General features: G+C 40.4%; 1 pseudogene; it reads left to right on the top strand.

The window, feature by feature from the left end:
• Positions 1-17,851, top strand: part of LOC129365897 (GTPase IMAP family member 8-like) — a 71,934-nt pseudogene extending 54,083 nt beyond the window's left edge.
• Positions 17,852-22,001: the final 4,150 nt, after the last annotated feature.

The following is a 22,001-nucleotide window of genomic DNA, read 5'->3' as shown; positions in this document are numbered from 1 at the left end:
GTTGCTTATGATCTAAGAACACGCCCAGTGGTCATCCGATGTCCTGCGTCACCTAAATCTCTATTTGCTTGGAGACGGGAGTGAGGAGATGATTCAGTTTCTGTATCTGTTACAAATACAAAGGCCTTTGTGTGAAAGTATGAGAGTGTAATGTGTGTAGAAGCATATGTGTGTATTTGACCTTGACCTAAGTGCCTCAACAACTCCCCCTTTTGGTCTCAAAGAGACCACACAACTTAAGAGGGCTCTCCATCCTGAGTAGACATTGCCCCTATCTGGAAACATCCCCCGAGGCTCATTACAGATGTTGACCCGTCTTCAAACTTTGCTGTTGTCTTTCATGCCATTTTATTGTTGGGGGTAAAACAGATAGAGCACCCCACGCCTCCGAAGGCGGCGGACCGAAATCACAATGTCCCTCTTACAGGCTAAACAATAACATAAAAAAAAATAAATAAAATGTTAAAGGACGTTTAATTGTTAGAAGAAAATGTGAGTGTTAATGAACTATAAATGAGTGCATTTTTTCAAATAATATGTGAATGTTAATAAACTGTGACATTAATAAAATGTTAAAAATGAGTAATGGTAATATAATTTAAAAATCTATTAGTAAAATGTTAAAGAATGATAAAATGTACAGTGAGCAAAATGTTAAGGTAATACTGTAAATCTCAACAAAATATAAGCCGAATAATAGTTACAAAAGTGCAAAATGCCTAAAGTGTTAGGTAATAGATTCAGTAAACCAAAAGTTAATAAGATAAACTTTAATATGAAGAAATGTTAGACAATACTTAAAAAGAGAAAATGCAAACAACGAAATGTGAAGATCTCAGGCTTCAGTGTGACGTTTCAGCTGTAAATTGGTACATCAATCACGGAAGGCGCCTACAGTCTCACATCTCGGCACACCCAGAAAAGATTAGGCTTTATTCACTAAACACTGGAAAGTTGAAGTTCCACGGTCGTTTTACGTCCAGGGGGTTGGACTCCCCGGACTGCTCCTGCATGGTTTACTCACGGCCTTCAGTCCTACCAGCGTCTTGGTCACCGTTCCATCAGACACTGTGTGATTTGGCACAAAGACACAACAGAGACCTCCAAAAATAGCACAAACCTTCAATTGCATCTCTAGTTAAATTAGTTAAGCTCAGCACATTATAATGAATATAATTGATTCTGTCTACATGTTTGTTGGGTGTTATGCATAGGAAAATACTCTCAAAACCTGCAGCAACCTGGTCCACCAGTTTGTATTGGTCTGGAACTTACCGGGCAGGAACACCGATGCTGTCAATATAAGTGCGTGAATTTGTGGTAAAATCAAATGCGCTGCGCTTTACTCGTGCGGAGATGCTGTCAATCAGGGGTTGTTGTTCTCCTACCATTATGACATGGGTTCTAAGTCTGACCATAGCACAAACGCACAAACCCCAAACATCAGATCGAATCAAAGGAGCGGGCTCAGTATACATTCTAGGTCGTCCAGCTGCGCAGGCCACACAATTAGACATTTGGTATTGTCGCACTGTTGCAGTGAACCAGTTTAATCACAAATTGGTTCCCGTATAACCTGTTGCTAACATGATCACATCAGCAGGAGTCAATTTGGAGTAGTCAAAAATTAGCACACCCCCAGTCCTTTTATCTAAAAAGGCAGTCTCAATTTCAGGTTCATTGTTTGCTTGTGTCAGGAGGTTAATTTGAATCACTTTTAGGGGGTCTTCCCTGCTTGCCTCAACTCCGAGCACAATGCGCATTCTGCTAGGGTTGCCATCATGTAGTGACTTCTGCACACCATGCAGTGATGAAAGAAGTGGATTCTCAGTGGGTGTTCTGGGACCTGGAAAGCTTTGTCCGGTGGTGAGCTCAAATGGTGTCAGTCCCGTCCTGGAGTTGATCGAACACCTGATGGACATCAGAGCCAGAGGTAATGCATCAACCTAATTCAATTTTGTTTGTGCACAAACCTTCGCCAATTTTGTTTTCAAGTTCTGGTTCATTTTTTCCGCTTTTCCTTGAGATTGTGGGCGGTACACTGTTCCAAACCTGTGTTTTAGAACGAGGTGGGCCTCCAGGTCCTCACAAATACAAATACAAAAACAGGGACTAGGTTTGCAGGTCCTTGTTTTTAAAGTGGGTTCCATTGTCCGACCTGATTTTCTCTGGGAAACCGTGCCTGGGGATATAATGATTAATTAGACATTTTATCACTGTCTTACTGTCATCTTTTTTTGCTGGCCAGGCTTCTGGCCACCCTGTGAAAACAACTCAAACCAGCAAATATCTTTTGCCTTACACTGTGTTCACCATGTCTGTGAAATCCAACACAATCTCTTTCCCTGGACATGTAAGTAGAGGAGACTGTCCCTGTTGGGGATATAAAGTTTTCTTAGGGTTTTACTGTCAACACATTACACAATTTTTCACAAAATGTTTCACCATGTCAAGCATGTAGGAGTGCCACCATTCTTTAAGGTTGTGCATCATCTGTTTAGTCTCCACATGTCCAAAAGCTCCTGTTTTTCCCAGGGGGCAGAATTAACCTGCCAACTGGGCCCCTTCAGCATCTATTTGTTTCAGTGGCGCCCCTGTGCTTCCACATGTTTTTCTCTTCAAGCGACGCCCCCTTTTGGCATCTTTTCACCTCTTCCAGTGTCAATTTGTCTTTTAATTCCTCCTCTGAGGAACACACCATGGCCAAATCTGTGTGTCTGAAACAACTGTCTCACATCTGGTCCCATCAGAGGAGCTGCTTCCAGATCTGGTCTTACCTTCTTTGTCTTTGCCACCTGCTCTGCACATTCGTGTGGTTCTCCTTCTGCAAAACAGTCTGCCATGTTTATGCCTGCATGTGTGAATGAAATGTTTGGAGCTTGGCTATCCCAACTGCATTGTGTACAAGGGTGATGCCTTTTTCCCATGTCGTCCATCAGTACTTTTCTCTCTCCCCCTTTTTTCTGGAACAAAACTCCGTTAACAGCCAGTTTTGTTACAGAAACATCAAGGAAAAACAGCAAGGTGTAGTCCAGAGGGACTACACCTGTATTTACAGTATTTACCGGTACCTTTTTTCTCCACTGGGAGAATGGGAGTGTTCCAAACAGACTGTGAGGGTTCCAGCACGCCAGCCTCAATTAGGCCTGTAATTGTTTCTGTGATGCCCTGTTCAGCTGCGGGTTTGTGTGGATACTGAGGAATCCAGAAGGGTCTCTCAGAGTCCACCTGAAATGGAATAGGAGAACAGGAAACAAGCCCAACATCCGTAGGCGATTCTGCCCAGAGAGAAGCAGGCAGAGATGTTATCATTTGTTTTGCTAAAGGGTGTTCAAATTTTCTTTCTACCATGACGTCTGAAAGCTTGTTCATGATGGAGCTCTACTGTTTCAGACATTGAAAAACTGATCTTGTATGTGTCAAGAGAGGGGGAGAAAAACAAACCTGGCGCTGCGGTGATAATTCAGTCTATGGCTGCCAGTGACCGTTTAACCACGCCGCCCAGCTCCTTAGCTTGATGCTCAGGGTGCAAAGAGAGAGAGATGTGAGGCACAGCCTCTTCAGACATTTGATACCACTCTGATTGTTGTTCTGTAAGACAGATAGCAGCAGCCACACCACCAGGAGCCACAAAAATATCTGAAATTTTTACCTCCCAGGTCGTTTTCCCCAAAGAGGAAAAGAAAGCTTCCTGGTACCACTCGGAGTTGTCCCTGTCGTAGAAAAGGGTGACACGAGGGGGGCCAGGCGATGAGACATAGGGACGCAGAGCCAGGATCCAGGGCTTCCAGGTCATGAACATTGACATCAGGCTGCTGGAGGGTAAGTTCGTTAGGAGGCCCCAGTAGAGGTCAGCACAGTCAGACACCACTGGTTGCATGAGAAACTGTCCATCCGAAGGTCAGAGGCGTAGTGAATGGCAGAGTCTGTTCAGTCCCTGAGAACCCTGGTTGACCTTGAGGTATGTCCCAGCATTGCTGGGCCCAATGTCCAGGCCGGCCACAGGAGTAACATACGTCATGCCCTTTAGACCATCCACCCCTTGCTCCACGGCCTCCCCAAGCCTCTCCGTCCACGACCAACCCCACACCACCCTCCTCCACGAGGGGGTCCTCCATACCTGTTTTGGGAATACATAAAAGGATAGAGAGAGAGAGGAGCAGGTCCTCCCACATATTGATTAGTGTTTTGCATGTAATTTGGAACCCCTCCCTGAATATGTGTACCTTGTGATGGGGGTCCTGTTGCTGCAGCTGCCATCATCACCTGTTTTCTTTTATCTTTCTTTTTACTCAGTTTTTGTTTTGCTTCCTGCAGTTGGAGTTTCAGCAATTGATTCTCTAAATCCTCAGTGTCAGACTGTTTTTTCTTTAACTTGTTCTGTGCCTTTAAAAGGTGATGAAGAAGGTGTCTCTCCCATCTCACATGTTCACACCCTGCAAGATCTGGATTATTCTTTATGGATTCTACAACCTGTTCAGGGACACCTCTTTAGACTGCTTCTCTGAACATTACAGTTAAGTTTGTGTGTGTGCCTTTAGGATTAACTGTGGTTTGTTTGAGCCAGGTTTCTGCAGATTTATTTATATACTCTTTGGGATCCATGTTACAATCCCATTCAAATTTAGTGATTGGGGTGATTGTTGCTTAGGAAACTGCTGTTTAATTTCTCGAGCCAAAGGTGTAATGACTAGGTGTACTGCAGTTGAATTATTCACATTCTGTGTCCCTGCTGTGTTTTCCACCTCTCTCATGACCATACCTGACATGCATTTGCTCATTATTGCTCTAAAATCCCCCATAGCCAGAGTTATTGCTGATGTTAACAGATCTAACTCGGCCAGCCAAAGGCTCCCTCCTGCTGTAATACTGGGGAGTTCATCTACGATGGCATCTCTGTCACCTAAGGGAATAGGAACATATTTCTGACCACCAGCGCTGTTTCTCAGAAGAGGATAAACTCCTGTGCTCTGTTCTCTCCCTGTGTCTACTCTTGCATCTTCAAGGCCCAGACCACCCCCAGTTCCTGGAGAATGAGATATGTGGTACACCTGTCTCATTTCATGTTTCTCATTCGATCTGGCCGTGTCTTCTCTATATGCCCCCTTTTTTCTGTGTTCACTTCTGTCACTAAGATCCTCCTCTGACCCCCATGTTCCATTTGCATCCAGTGTAACTTTAATGTTTCTGGCTGGTTTTGCCAGTATTTTGTCATTTTGCATCTGTTCAGCCTTATCACACAAGTCCTGTAACCTCTGAGCAGACTTAAGAAAGGTGTCGTTTAACTGTGACCAAACTATAGGGTCCTGTGCAGACGCTCGAGGTTTGTCAGGGGTTTGATCTAATACCGTCCGTTGTGGAGTTGTATTCACACCGAGTACTTCTGATGAGCCCTGCGTGGGGCTGTCTCTGCCTCGACTGCCAAAGTTCCCTCCGTAATATTAATTATGGGGTATATGCCTCTTGGGGGGCGAGTTACGTCTCCCATGTATGGGGGTGCAAGTGAAGTTTGTTTATTTGGTCCGTGTTCAGAGCTGGTGGCAGCTTCCTGTTTTTTGTGTTCAAATGCATGAGAGATTCTCTGCCATGAAACTAATATATTTTCTCTCTGCCTGACCTCTGTCTCTGCTTTCTCTCTGTCTTTTTTGAGCCTAGTCTAGTGAGAATTCCTGCTTCTGCTTCTTGCTGCATGGCTTCAATCAGTTTTCCCTTAGCATCATTTATCCCTTTTAGCAAGTATTTTCCCAATGGTTGTCTGTTTATCAAGTTTCCTCCTTTCTCCTGCACCAGAACTTCTATCCCCTTTTTCAGGTTTGCTTTTTCCTCCTTATTCTGATCTTCATTATGCTCCACCAAATAAGTTGTTAATGTGTCTATTTGCTCTCCGAGCGCAACCCAAGGCCCAGTGCCCCACTTTGAATCGTATTTCTCCTGTTCAAGCTCACACTCCATATTTTTTTTTTTTAGACTCAGAAATCACCTCTTTTCTCCTCCTCCTCTTTTTTTTTTTTTTAACAATTCTGCTCGCACGGCGGCAAAACCAACACAGCAGATAAAATCAAAAACCTTAACAAATCTCAATCTCTAAATGCCAACCATGGTTTCAAAACACATTGCAATGAACAGAAAACGCTACATTTAAAAGTGAAATGTCTGCTCGGCGGCAGAGGCTTACACACACAGCTTCACATAGAAATGGATCCACGCTTTTACAGCTTTTATTTATGCCTCTTTTGTCAACCATTATTACTTTTTCACTTAACTTCATCTATAATACTTTAGAGGGTCAGATTGCGATCAACCTTAAACCTTTATCTTAAACTTTTATCTTAAACTTTTAACTCAACTTTTAACTTAACTTTTATCTTAACTTTTATCTTGACTTTTAACTTAACTTTTATTCTATGGTGGACAGCTTTCACCGCTTCTTGCGTTTCTCAAGCTGACTCAGATTGGCTTACTGTTCTGTTTACGAGGGCAGTACTCCCAGGGGTAAAACCAGACAAAACCCAGCCTTCACCTTTGCCGCGTCCGGCAGAAGGGGGGGGGACGGCCAGTTCCCACTGCTTCCAGCCAATCAATCTTTACTTTCTTTCTTTTTTTATTTTCTTTTTTTTATGCTCCTATGAATAATGAAACACTGTGACAAACCAGCAGAAAGCAGTACTATAATCAAATGACAACTTAGACAACAATATTGACAACGGCTGATAACTGGAATTTAGACAACCAAGGGAAGCAGTACAATGGTGTGTATTAAGGAAAAAGCTTCCTCAACTTTTGTGGGCCCCAACACCAGAGTACTGTATCCGGCAGGCTGCGCCCAAACGGCCAGTCCAATCTCTGCTCGTGTCTCAACACGCAACCATCCTCTGCTACCAATTGTTGTGAAAAACCATCATGTATTCTAAACCCGATACACCAAAAACGTGCAAGCGCACGAGCAGCAAATCAGCCAACACAAAGCAATCAGACTTTACGTTTTTTATTCTTTTTTAGCGCTAAAAAAAAAGACGCTTACCATCACAGACTAGAATTGAAAACCAGGGGCCCCGAGTTTATACAGAATGTGTTTAAAAAACGGGAAGATTCGTTGCTTATGATCTAAGAACACGCCCAGTGGTCATCCGATGTCCTGCGTCACCTAAATCTCTATTTGCTTGGAGATGGGAGTGAGGAGATGATTCAGTTTCTGTATCTGTTACAAATACAAAGGCCTTTGTGTGAAAGTATGAGAGTGTAATGTGTGTAGAAGCATATGTGTGTATTTGACCTTGGTAAGCGCCTCAACACTACGCATTCAATTATTTTTATTCCAAATATTTTAATCAAAATTTACATGTATGATTTACACATCTACAGAATATAAAAGTAAAATAATGTTAATCTTACAAGCAAAGTGAAATGTAATTTTTAAAAAGTGTTTCTGCTGTACAGTAATTGTGAATTTGGGCAGTCGTACAGTAAAGAAATGCTTGACTTGCAGATAACACAACAAATTTAAACTTAGAAGGCCAAATTTCTTTAAGCTGTGCAAATGGAACCAAGGAACCATCTATAAACAGATCCTTGAACTATAACACAGAGAAAACCTTAATCAATAAAATATTGATTAAACAGGCAACTTATGGCAATACGACTGAGTAGAGAAACTGGAGATGCCTCTATTTTCCATACATTTGTTACATAGCAGAAATCTAAATTTAATTAAATTTCTGGACTTGTTGATACAAAATTGTTTATTAAGCCAAACTGTTAATTTGGTTCTGCAGTTAGTGACACTGGCTGATGAAAGCATGGTACTTTTGGCTCGGCTTCCAAAGAAAAGCCAGCTCAGTATTTATTGCCATCATATTTTAGTGTGATGGGGCAAATCAAAATGTTTTGAAAGGTAATAAATCATTTTACATTTAGTGTTTTTAAGAGAAGCTTGTATAAAAGTAAATATGTGCTATTAGGATTTGAATAAAAAAATGCCTCTTAAATTTGAATTTGGTATATCAGTGCTTACTTTTTCAGTATTAAAATAAATTCAGAATATATTTCTAACCTGAAAAAAAATTGGTATCATTTGTACATAGTTGCAATTTGCATTTGTTAAAAAAAAATCACATTTCTATTTTAAAGTGATCAAATTTGTAAAAATTCAGCAAATAAAAAAATTCAACTTCTCAAAATTCAAATGCAATATTTTCAGTGTCCTCAAATTCAACTTTCTCATTTTCACTCTCTCAAATTCAACGTCTAAAAATTCGCTGTAAAAATGGCAAGGTTACTTCAGGTCACAGACATGCGCAATGGACGTCAGATTCCAACACCCAGCCAATCACAAGACGCCACGTCATAGAGAAGAAATACCAGCATCACGGAGGCTGGCGACTATGGAGGCGAACGCTAACCCAAAGGTGAGTTTAATGCTTTCATATTTCTGTAGTACATTTCATTTGGCGCCTGAGGTTTTGATACATTATCTTAAGCTCGATTTAAAACACGGGTTTGGTCCGTTAAACACCAGGAAGATGTTACATGGTAAACAGAAACATTCTGTTTGTGAGGAAAAGCTTGACTAATAAAGTTTATCCAGAATCTGATTGGTGTTAAAATAAGGAGAAAGAAAACAAAATCCCGACTCCCAGAATGCAAAGCGCTCAGCCAATCATTTGTTTCTGAAAATGCATATTAATACTAACCTGTAATATTACTGCATTATTTCCTTAGTTATTGGTGCTTCACTTTTATTTTTTTTTGCCCCTTTTTACATTTGATATAGTTTATTCATTATTTTCATTGTCATTGTTATTTTAACTTTACTGGATTAATCATTTTGTAACAGAATGAAATATTGGAGATTAGAAATAAACATTTAATTTAAATAAAATATGGGCTCAAACTACATATTTTCCAGTATTTTCTGTAGTGTTGAAAAAAAGCAGCTACAATAACTTTACATCTTTATGGACCAACAGGACGGATCTGCTGAGCAGCTCAGAGGATATTTAAATGTAAAGATGATTTATTAGAAGATTTTTCCATAAGTTGATTATCTTGTCTGGATTTTTAACATTTCAGGATGAAATGATGTTTTATTAATTACAACCTGATCCATCATCAACAACAAACAACAGATCTAAACTGTAGATCAGGAACATTTTATGGTTTGTTTTGTTTGGGTTGAAAATATTTCCAGGCCTTTTTTGTATGTGTTAATGTAACATAGTTAATATTGTATAGAATTCCACTTGTCTTTACTTCTAAGTTTGGGTTTATGTGTAATGGGTGAAACAGCACCCCCTCCTGGTGGGGTTGCCAGTTCATGAGAGATGGACGCGAGGTGCTGTACTGCTCGTGATGAACCTGCTCCCTGATTATGTCATATTTGTTTCATACAGATAAACCACATTTTGTCTTCTGGTCCCGTATTCATACAACGCAGAGCTGATGATAAGCTGTAATAGTTAAAAAGGCTACATTTAATTTTTTTGGTTTTGATTTCATGTACTTGGTTGATTTAAAAAATAAATAAATAAATAAAATTGTTATGAATAATGTTTTTGATTGTTTTCCTCTATTTGATTTGTATTTAATTTTGATATTTAGTGGATTTACAGTTTATTCTTCCTGACAATATGAAGTAGTTTTTATTAAAGGTTTATTGAAACGTTTCTGTCTGGAGGCCTGGATGGAGAAAAGATCAAACCAGTCAGATCTGCTGGTTTCTCTCAAACTTCAAAACACAGATTGAACTGAATTGATATTTTTCTTCAAGTTAAACTATATAAATTGTTTCTGCCACTTAGTGATGCTGGTTGATGAAAGGGTCTCTAATTTATGGTTAATAGCCTCATATTTCATCTTAATGAGATGAATCAAAATGTTCTGTTTTGATAAATCATTTTGCATTGAGTCTCTATAATCATTTTGATATTTGCCTAATTTTATGCATTTGTTGTGTTAGCAGGCTTTCTTACTTCTGTTATATTTGAATCAAACTTTTAATTTTTATCTGACACAAAACAAACTATTGAACTGAACCACAACAGAAACAGAACCGAACCCAGAAACCAAACCATGTCCTCAGTGAAGATCGACGTCCAAAAAGTCAAAAGCCTCGACTTGGATTGGTTGCTTCAGATCCTCTTAGTTACTTGTTTCAGTTTTTGAGAAGCCAAGCCGCCAGGGAACCAATCAAAACAAAGTTCTGATTCACTGAGAGTGAGAGCTGAGCAGTGAAAGGAAAAAACTCGATCCGGCTCTACCTAGATGAGAGTCGGCTCTTTATTCACTACAAAGTCTTTATTCACTTACCCTGCTTGAGACCTCCATGTACCAGTCTCCTCCTTTTACATTCCAGATGAAAATTTGTGACCTGCAGCTAGACACACTGGCTCTCTGTCTCAGCAATTCAACAAGAAACTGATTTGTAATTTAAACAAACTGGCACAAAATCTAATGCTAAATAATTACTATAAGTTTGGATCTAAGAACTAAAGTGTTTTTTTTAGAAAAGCTCTTTTTGAGAATACCTTTTTATTTTAAAAGTAAAATAGTTTCTTAATTCTATGGTATTTCAGTAATATAAAATGCATGCAAATAGTATGGTTAAAAGTAACTAATTCAAAACATGCTGTTAATGCTAAAGGAAATATCTTAATATGTTTGATTATACTTTGGAGAAGACTTTTAAAGTTTTAATGTTTCACTGAACTATTGAACCGATCACCAAAGAATTTGTTGATTCTGATAAGAAACAGACTTTTAGACACTCTCGTCTAAAGGTCCTCCTTGATAATTTATGTGAGTTCACCTTATCGTAAAGTCTACCCAAAATGTTCATGCTGGATCTAATGTCTCTATAGTTATGCTAACTGGACTTATATTCATTTCTTGCATATTGAGAATTAATTATTTGGTTTAAATTTTCATATTAAGTTAAAACTCAGTTCAAGATTAAATAACTTAAAAAAACAACATTTAGTCAACTTATCTCTTGTTAAATCAACTTTGAGTTGAAGCCAAAACAATTTTCTTCTTGAGTTTATTGCATTTAAAGGCAGCAGGTTAACTTCCTTCAGATGTTTTACAGTGTAGTTTACTTTATGTTAACAGGAAACGTCTGCAGCAGATTTTCTTCCACACCAATAAAGAAATAAAACTCAACATGAAATCCTTCATGTTCTTGATCCACATCAGACCTGCAGAGTCTGACGGTCCAGAGACTCTCAGCTTTAATCTGGATGAAATCTGGTCTGCACTGATTTCACTCAATGAGGCTTATATGAGGCTTTAAATGAGGCTTAAATGAGGCTTTAAATGAGGCTTTATGGCAGTAAAATGAATGTTTTCCATGTTGTGAAGACAGCAAAGCTTCCCATGTGTCACATGTGAGCCTTTCAGTTTGAGGCCTGCAGCTTTTCTCAGCGTTTTCTGCAGGAATGAGGAAGAACATGGCAGCAGCACCCAGTGCAGGAATTTCACTGGAACATCCTGCAGTCCAACTTCAGCAGAGCAGCAGAGACTCAGAGACAACAAGCTGCTGCAGGAGGAGGATTTATTCAGCTGCGCTTATGTTTCAAGATCATTTCATAGTCCAGATGAGTTTGTAACTTTATTCCTGAGGTCAAAGTCAAACATCAACAGGTGAGTCAGAAAAAATGTTTCTTAAAATGTAAACGGTTCCTGTGAACAAGAAGCTGTTGAAATGATGACCTCATTTTATTTCTGTGTATTTTAGGTAAATTGTCATGTCAAAGGTCACGGCCTTTATGAAAATAGTTTCTAGTTATGAGAGTCACTCTGATATTCGCAGCTCTAGAAAAACAACACAGACGTTTTCAGCTCTGTTGCTTTTTTACTGATTTATTCTTTTCTTTGTCGATTTTCTGGTTTAAATTTGGATGTTGATGAAATTTTTGTCTTTCTGGGTTTGAATGCTGATTATGTGGAAGATAGTTTTCTTCCTTTCAGGCGGTTTTATGGATTCCTAACCAGAGCTTGGAGTTTTATTCCCAGAGAAGCTTTAGGAAAAGAGCCAGTAGCAGTGATTTGATCAAACTCTAGTTTTTACCTGATGATGCTGTTTTACCTGAATGTCACCTGAACTGGATTCATCCAGAATCTGATCAGGTCAAACTGATTTTCTCCATTTATTTTGTTCTCAGATGATTTGAAGCTTTTTTTAGTTTCTCATGAACTTGAAGCTCTGCTTGTTTTTCTCTTCCTTAAACTTCCTGTTGATCTGCTTTCTGAGCCAACTGACATTTAATCTTCATCTCTGAACATTCAGTCTTTCTGAGGCAACTGGTTCCTCCCAGCAGAACGCTGTGGAACAACTGGTTGGACTGGATTTCTGCTCCCAGTCACTCAGTGGAAACTAAACTGGTCTCTGTGTCGTTGGTAAATGTTCCAGTCAGACTGAAGACACAATAAATCTGATCAAATCTGATCCAACAGAAATAAATCCATCATTATAATCGTCTATAAAACATTATTTCCATCCAGACTGTGAACATTTCTATTTTTAATTACTATAATTTACAGTTTTTCTCTGGCAGATTTAGGATTCAGTTAAATTATATTTTAATGTTTCTGCTGACTGATAATAATACTGATATTTTGGATCGGCCTAGTTAAAGTCCTCCAACCTGCAGCTCATCACCAAAGATAAAAACATGAGAAACGTTTTGATAGCAAAATGATTTTCTATTGATTATTGAGAAAGTTATGAATAATTATTGATGTTTTTACAGAAATGCATTAATTTCAGCCTCAGTGAAGATAAACAATGTTTCTGAGAGTCAAACTGTACAAACTTTAAACTGATTTTACCTCTGATATGTTACAGCAACCTGAGGTTCTGGTCCAGGTTCTGGTCCAGGTTCTGGTTCTGGTCCAGGTTCTGGTTCTGATCCAGGATCTGGTTCTGGTTCTGGTTCTGGTTCTGATCCAGGTTCTGGTTCTGGTTCTGGTTCTGGTTCTGGTCCAGTGAGACCCAGAGACATCATGGCTGCTGCAGAACCTGGTGAGTTTAGTTAAACCTCTTGAATCCTTTGATTAAATCTAAATATTGATTATTGTTAATTGATTAAATCTAAATATTGATTATTGTTAATTGATTAAATCTAAATATTGATTATTGTTTATTGATTAAATCTAAATATTGATTATTGTTTATTGATTAAATCTAAATATTGATTATTGTTAATTGATTAAATCTAAATATTGATTATTGTTTATTAATTAAATCTAAATATTGATTATTGTTTATTGATTAAATCTAAATATTGATTATTGTTTATTAATTAAATCTAAATATTGATTATTGTTTATTGATTAAATCTAAATATTGATTATTGTTTATTGATTAAATCTAAACATTGATTATTGTTTATTAATTAAATCTAAATATTGATTATTGTTAATTGATTAAATCTAAATATTGATTATTGTTAATTGATTAAATCTAAATATTGATTATTGTTTATTGATTAAATCTAAATATTGATTATTGTTTATCTGGTTCATACAGAAACATTTTTGTTTCATGTTTTTATTTTCTCCATGAATGAAAATATTGTAAAGTTTCCATATTGTCATAAAATATTCAGTTTTTGAAGGATTTTTGTTACTTTGTGTTTTAAATGATCAGAGACATGAATTATTGTCTCTGACCTTCATTAACTTGTTCAGCTTCATTCTGGCTTCAGAACCGGACCTTTGGACCGGTCCTCCTCTGGTCGGAGAAATGAATTGATCTCCATGACAGTTTGATCAGAAACAAACGTTTCATTCTGTCTTGTTTTCACATCAATGTTTCCTGCTTTTACTTTATTTCTCTCCACTTTGGGTTTGGATCAGTTATTGAAACTGGTTCTGATCCAGATCAGGAGTTCAGTTCTTGGTTTCTCTGGAGAATTTTAGAACTGATTTTATTTTCTTCACTTTTTGTCCTTTCAGATCTGCAGCCTGTGAAACGCAGCAACAGCCTGGAACTGATTCCTCCTTCCAGTGAGTTTAACTACTGACTGATTTACTGATAGGAATAAAATCAACATGATTCATATTAAAGTCCTGAAATCCCACAATAATAATTCATGTCTTTGTTGAGAAGATGCAGAATTATTGAACCAGAATCTGATGAAACAAACATCTCAACTTTTTATTTGGATCAAATTCTCTTAATCTTTTTTCTAAAAGCCTGAAGTTTGAATTTATATAAACTTTTGGATCAAAGATCATAAATATTACTGGATCAATACATAAAAAGTTTTCTATCTCTATGATCTGAATGTTTTCAACTGTTTTAAAGGTTTTATTTTATTTCCAGTGTCTGAGCTCAGAGTGCTTCTACTGGGAGGAAACTGGTCTGACACGAGTTCAGTGGGGAAATTCATACTGGGATGGGATGGATTCACCAGAACACCAAACACCTTCAAGAAGATTTCTACTAAACTGAAAAACAAACAAATATCTGTGATCAACAGTCCAGAGGTTTTGTTCCCCACAGCAGAAAAACAGCAACAGTTCATTAGAAAGTGTGCTGAAGTCTCTGATCCTGGACCTCATGTCTTCCTGTTGGTTATTCAGCCTGAAGGTTTCACTGAATATGAGAAAGATCAACTCTGCAGAATCCTTCAAGGCTTCAGTGATCAATCATTTGATCACTCATTGGTTCTGATCCTGAAGTCCAGTCAGAAAGGTTCTATGATCGGTTCTCCTCTGGAGGATTTGATCAGAAAATGTAGAAACAGACATTTAAAGATGGAGGAAACTGAACGTGAGCAGCTGCTGAGTCAATTTGATCAAATTATGAAAGAAAATAATGAAAACCATGTGAAATATGAGGAGTTTGTAGCAGCAGCAACGACTTTACCGTCAGATGATCAGACTCAGAAACAACCAGGATCCAAACCTGCTGCTGGTAAGAAGAGGACTCAATCTAATTATATAGCTCTATGTTCATTGCTTTTTAAAAAAATTAATATAAATTTTTCATATCTGGACAAGAAATCATTCCCAGAATCCATTGTAAATTATTTAATTCCAGGAATTTATTTTTATATGTTGAAATAATTTCAATTAAAGATAAAGAAATGTCTGGTCCATTTTCTGTCCAACATTTAAAATAACTGGTTCAAATGAGGCTCTGATCCAGTTCTTAATCCACCAGATTAAAATCAGAAACATTAAAAAATCTGCCAAATTATCAATTTAAAATATTTTGCTCTGAGAATCTCCAGTTTAAACTTCTTTGTTTTAATCTGAAAAGATTCAGACAAATTTACTTAAAGTTCAGTATAGAAAACTTACACATCAAACTGTTTCAATAATGATTGTATTGATTTGTAATAATTTTTATCTGTTTTGTTGCAGTTAAACCCAAATCTAGAGGAGAGCAGAGACCGAACCAGAACCAGGACTGAACCTGGTTCTGTTTGGTCCAAATGATCCACTGAAGACGGCAGCAGCCAAGGTCATCCTAGGTCAGCCAGATCTTCCTCCAGAGAGGCTCAGGAAGCAGGGAGAGGTGTTTGGACGTGGGGTTTCTCTGGTGCAGCTGCCTGCCTTGGATGGAAAAGCTCAGCAGGAAGTGATGGAGGAATCCTTCAGGTGTGTCTCCCTCTGTGATCCTGAGGGTGTCCACGCCTTCATCCTGGTCCTGCCTGTGGGTCCCCTCACTGATGAAGACAAGGGAGAGTTACACCATCCAGGACACATTCAGCTCCAGAGTCAATGACTTCACCACCATCCTCTTCACTGTGGAGTCAGACCCTAAACATCCAGCTGTTGGGAACTTTATAAAGGAGAACGGACACATCCAGGATCTCCTCCAGATCTGTGGAGGAAGATATTTAGTTCTGGACATCAGAGACAGACGGCAGATCCCAGAACTGATGGAGACGCTGGAGAAAAATGATTCATCTTATACGACTAAAACATTATTTTGGGGCCAAATAGAGGATAAACTACAGCTGCAGAATAAAGTGAAGAAGTTTGAATCAAAGTCTGTGACTCCAGGTAAATATGATGTTTATGTAATTCAGATATAAAGACTTTTTTCTCCACTTATTACATGAAGTTTAATTATTGTATATATATACAGGATGATCCAGCAGTTCTTTTTATTAACTTATTGCTCAGTTTGAGTTTTTACAGTGAAATGTTATAATAATTCATCTGAGACTTAAAAACATACAAACAGTAAAAAATCTCCTGTTTTCTTCCTGATATCAGGAAACAACTGAGATGTTGAATGATACAAATCAACTTTCTGACAGATAAAAATCATTTATGTTTTCCAAATAACTTTAAATAAATTACTTATAATAACAGAAATGATGGAACAAAGCAGAAGTTTTCATCATAATGGTTGTGAGGATTCTGTCTCATAACTTTCTACCATTTATTAATCTTCATTCTAACTCAGATCCTGAGCAGATCCCGGTATCAGATCATCTCCGGATCGTTCTGGTCGGGAAGACGGGCGGCGGGAAGAGTTCATCAGGAAACACCATCCTGGGCAGGAGACAGTTTGAAGCTAAAGCGTCTCAACTGTCGGTCACTAAAAGCTGTCAGAAAGCCCAGACTGAGATCGCAGGGCGGCGGGTCGTTGTGGTCGACACGCCTGGCCTGTTTGACAACACGCTGGACGCCGGCCAGGTGGACGAGGAGCTGCTGAAGTGCATCAGCCTGCGGCGCCGGGGCCACACGTCTTCCTGCTGGTGCTGCAGGTCGGCAGATTCACCGAGGAAGAGAAACTCACTTTAAGACAAATGAAGAAAGTTTTTGGTAAAAACTCAGAAGATTTCACCATCATCCTGTTCACCGGAGGAGACAAACTGAAACTATGAGGAGAAAACAATAGAGCAGTACATTAGAGAGGGAAGAAATGAATCCTTTAACAAGCTGCTCAGAGACTGTGGAGGAAGATATCATGTTTTTAATAATTATGACAAAGAGAACCGATCACAAGCCAATGAACTGATCCAGAAGATCAATAAGATGGTGAAGCAGAACGGAGGAAACTGCTTCACCAGCGAGATGCTGCAGGAGGCCGAAGCTGCAATACAGAGAGAGGTGAAGAGAATCCTGCAGGACAAAGAAGAAGAAATTCACAAACTGAAGGAGGAGCTTGAAAAGAAACACAAAGAAGAAAAAGAATCACTGAGAAGAAAAATGGAAGAACAGAGAGAAGAGATGGAAAAAGAGAGAAAACAGAGAGAAGAACAATTTCAAGAGATGGAAGAAAACATGAGGAAGGAGCGAGAGCAGAAAGACAGAGAACAGAGAGAAGAGAAGAGGAAGAGAAGAAAAGACAAGAGCAGGAAGAACGACAACAACAGCAGTGGGAAAAAGAACGACAAGATTTAGAGAAAAAGATCCAACAGGAATCAAAAGAAAAGGAAACAATCGACAGGAAACTGGAAGAGACGAGAAAACAGATGGAGGAAAAACGAGACGCCTGGGAGAAGGAAAGAAAGGAGTGGTGGGAAAATCGACACCGAGAAGACAAGAGAGACGAGAAGAACTGAAGAGACTCCAGGACAAATACGAGAAAGAAAGACAGAAATATGAAAACCAGAGGAGAAAAGATGATGAGAGGAGGAGAGAACTGGAGAAGGAGAGAAAAGAATTAGAGCAAAAATATCAGAAACAAGTGGAGGAAGTAAAGAGGAAGTTTGAAGACGAAGCCAGAAAACGAGCAGAAGAATTTAATGAGTTCAAAGAAAAATACAAGAAAGATTTTCTGCTCTGCTGCGAAAACAAGAAGAGAAACAACAGAAAGAAAAACTTAGAATGAACCGAATAAACACATAAAACTTCATGTTTCTGATAAATAGGATAAAAATTAATGAATCATAGAAAGAAAAACAAAAGATGTCAGAAAAAAACACAGAGTGATGCATCACAACGTCCTGAAGATCTTTGGTTTCAGTAAAGTTTAAAACTGTTTTAGTTTCTTTTGATCTTTACATTAATTTAATCAGAGTAAATTTGGTTTAAAACATTTTACTTTATTAAAAAATATTAATAAATTAATAATCCAACATCAGAAACAAACATTGTTATTAAATGTAATATTTCTGTTTTTTATTTGCTTTGTCTTCAATATCAGGAATTCTTCTGCTTTTTATTTGTTTCACATTTTCTTGTTTTTTTATAAATGAAACAATTAATTAACAAACAAGTTGACATGTAAATTTCTGTTCATTTATTTGTATTTTTTATTATATATTGTTTTACAACTAAAGTATGAAAATTGTAGATGTGAAATTATGAGTAACTTGTATAAAGTTGGGATTAATTTGGTTCTTATTGCAGCAATAAAACATGTTTAATGTGATTATTTGAAGTTTTGTTTTCTTAGTGTGAATAATTGTTTCTGAAAATAATTTGTGTTTATTTGTTGATTCTTCATTTCAGTCAGAAAATGATAAACATTTAATTTTAATCATCATAAATCTGATGCTGCAGAAACATTCATTCTTCATGATGAACCATCAGGAATCTGAAACTGTTCAAGTTTTACTGGATGTTTTTCTGCTTGTGTTTGATTTGAAACATGATTTTTCAAAATAAAGTTGGTATCAATGTCTCTCATTGTGTCTTTATTCATGGTTTTATACCAGATCATGTTATAATCCCAGTCAGTTCTGCATCAGCTGCAGGTTTTCATGTTATCAGTTCAGAAACGCAGATTTGAAGAATTTCCTTCATTTGTTCAGGAGACAAAAACAGAAACTCCAGAGAGACGAGGAGCAAAACCTGAGCTAAAAGTCTGAAGAAGTTAGAGTTTAGAGCGACGGAGCCAACAGTCTGAACTGGAAAACTTCTGATCACATTTATTTTACTGAAGCAGAAAAACATGCTTCTGTCTGCTCCTGATTTGATTATGATAAAATTCTTATAGGTCGAACCAACAAAATGACATTCCGACCAGGATCGCCTTTTCCCAGTTTTCCATGATCTCCTTTAAATAATGTGATTTACTGGAGTTTTGCAGTTTGGAGGTGGGAGGGAATCAGCAGCTGCTCTGACCAATAGGGATCCGTCTTTAAGACCCGCCCAGGACGTTCCTGTTCTCTGAACTCAAAACTCTTTGAATTCATCCTGACCAGATGCCTGAGCCTCAACTGGCTCCTCTCGATGCGGAGGAGCAGCGGCTCTACTCTGAGCTTCTCCCCCAATCCATGCTCCCATTTTGGCCGCTTGTATCTGAGATCTCGTTCTTTCAGTCATGACCCAAGGTTCATGACCATAGATGAGGGTGGGAACAACGATCGACCGGTAAAACTAGAGCGTTGCTTTTTGGCTCAGCTCTCTCTTCACCATGACGGACCGGTACTGTGCTGCTTCACGGTGGACGCTGCGCCAGTCGGCCTACCGTTCTCCCGCTCCCTTCTTCCCTCATTCATGAACAAGATCTTGAGATACTTAAACTCCTCCACTTGGGGCAGGACATCCCCCCGACCCGGAGAAGCACTCTACCCTTTTCCGGCTCAAGACCACGGCGTCGGACTTGGAGGAACTGGTCCTCATCCCGGCCGTTTCACACTCGGCTGCGAACCGCTCCAGCGAGAGCTGCAGATCACGTCCTGATGAAGCCAATAGGACCAGATCATCCGCAAAAAGCAGAGATGGATCCTAAGGTCACCAAAATGGATCCCCTCAACACCCTGGCTGGTCTAGAAATTCTGGTCATAAAAGTAATGAACAGATTCGGTGACAAAGCAGCCCTGGAGGAGTCCAACCCTCACCGGGAACGAGCCAGACTTACTGCCAGCAAAGCCGACCAGACTCTGACACCGGTCATACAGGGACCTGACAGCCCGTTTCAAAGGGCCCGGTACCCCAGACTCCGGGAGAACCCCCCACAGGGCACCCCGAGGGACATGGTCAAACGCCTACTCCAAGTCCACAAAACACATATAGATCGGTTGGCGAACTTCCATGCACCCTCCAGGACCCTGCTGAGGGTGTAGAGCTGGTCCTGTGTTCCACGACCACAATCAGAATCACACTGCTCTTCCTGAATCTCATGTTCAACTATCCAATGGACCCTCCCCCAGGACCCCCGAATAGACCTCGCCAGAGAGGCTTAAGAGTGTGACACCCTATAGTTGGAGCACACCCTCCGGTTCCCCTTTTGAAACAGGGGGACCACCACCCCAGTCTGCCAATCCAGGGGAACTGCCCCTGGATTGGCAATATCCAGGGACAGTTGGGGTCCCTGCAATATTGTCCATACGCTCTGGATGTTGTAGGGTTGTGTTGGTTGACGCGACTGCAATATTGTATGGACGATATTGCAGAGTCGCGTCAACCAACACAACCCTACAACATCCAGAGCCTTAAGAAACTCTGGGCGAATCTCATCCACCCCCAGGGGCCTGCCACCGAGGGCCTCGACCCCAGAGATTGGAGAGCCCAACCCAGAGTCCCCAGGCCCAGCTTCCTCAACGGAAGGCATGTTGATGGGATTCAAGAGGTCTTCGAAGTACTCCGCCCACCAGCCCCACAACGTCCCGAGTGAGGTCAGCAGCTCACCATCCCCACTGAAAACAGTGTTGGTGCTGCACTGCTTCCCCGTCCTGAAATGCCGGATGGTGGACCAGAATTGCCTGGAAGCCATACGGAAGTCTTTCTTCACGCCCGAGTTTTTGCCTCAGCAACCACCCGAGCCACACGCTGCTTCACCTGCTGGTACCCATCAGCTGCTTCCAGAGTCCCACAGGCTAAAAGGTCTGATAGGACTTCTCTTCAGCCTGACAGCATCCCTCACTGAAGGTGTCCACCAAGGGGTTCGAGGGTTGTTGCCGCGACAGGCACCAACAACATGGTCCACTCAGACTCAATGTCCCCCACCTCACCAGGGAAGTGTTTAAAGTTCTGTCAGAGATGGGAGTTAAAGCTCCGTCTCACAGAGACTCCGCCAGATGTTCCCAGCAGACCTTCACAGCATGTCTGGGTCTGCCAGGTCTGACCAGCATCCTCCCCCACCACCGGAGCCAATCACCCACCAGGTAGTGGTCAGTGAACAACTCCGCTCCTCTCTTCACCCAAGTACGGCCGCAGATCCGATGAAACAATGGCAAGATCAATCATCGAACTCCAGCCTCGGGTGTCCTGGTGCCAAATGCACATATGGACACCCTTATGCCTGAACATGGTGTTCATTATGGACAATCCGTGTCGAGCACAGAAGTCCAGCAACAGAACATCACTCGAGTTCACATCAGAGGGAGTGTTCCTCCCAACCACACCCCTCCACTGTCATTACCCACGTGAGCGTTGAAGTCTCCCAGCAGAACGAGGGAGTCCCCAGGAGGGGCACTCTCCAGTACCCCCTCTAAGGACTCCAAGAAGGGTGGGTAGGCTGAACTGTCATTTCGGCCATAAGAACAAACGACAGTCAGAACCCGTCCCCCCACCTGTAGGCGGAGGGAGGCTACTCTCTCGTTCACCAGGGTAAACCCCAACGTACAGGCGCCGAGATGGGGAGCAACAAGTCTGCCCACTCCTGCCCAGCACCTCTCACCGTGGGCAACTCCAGAGTGGAAGTACATCCAGCCCCTCTCAAGGAGGCTGGTTCCACAACCAAAGCCCTGTGTCGAGGTGAGACCGACTATTTCTAGCCGGAACCTCTCAACCTCACACACCAGCTCCGGCTCCTTCCCCACCAGAGAGGTGACATTCCACATCCCAAGAGCCAGCTTCAGTAACCGAGGATCGGATCGCCAGGACCCCTCCCTCGGCCACCACCCATCACACACTGCACCCGACCCCTTTGGCCCTTCCCATAGGTCAGGGGTGGGCACTCCATGTCCCTGCAACTTTTAGATGTATCTCTACTTCAACACACCTGAGTCAAATACTGAGGTCATTAGCAGGTCTCTGGAGAACTTGATTGCATTTAGGAGGTGATTCAGCTATTGGACAGGTGTGTTGGATCAGGGAGACAACCAAGAGTTGCAGGACACCGGCCCTCGAGGACCAGGAGTCCC

This window comes from Poeciliopsis prolifica, unplaced genomic scaffold (assembly GCF_027474105.1).
Source record: "Poeciliopsis prolifica strain line A6 unplaced genomic scaffold, Auburn_PproV2 SCAFFOLD014, whole genome shotgun sequence".
In the NCBI taxonomy this organism is placed as follows: Eukaryota; Metazoa; Chordata; class Actinopteri; order Cyprinodontiformes; family Poeciliidae; genus Poeciliopsis; species Poeciliopsis prolifica.
This window is presented reverse-complemented; position numbering and strand designations above follow the sequence as displayed.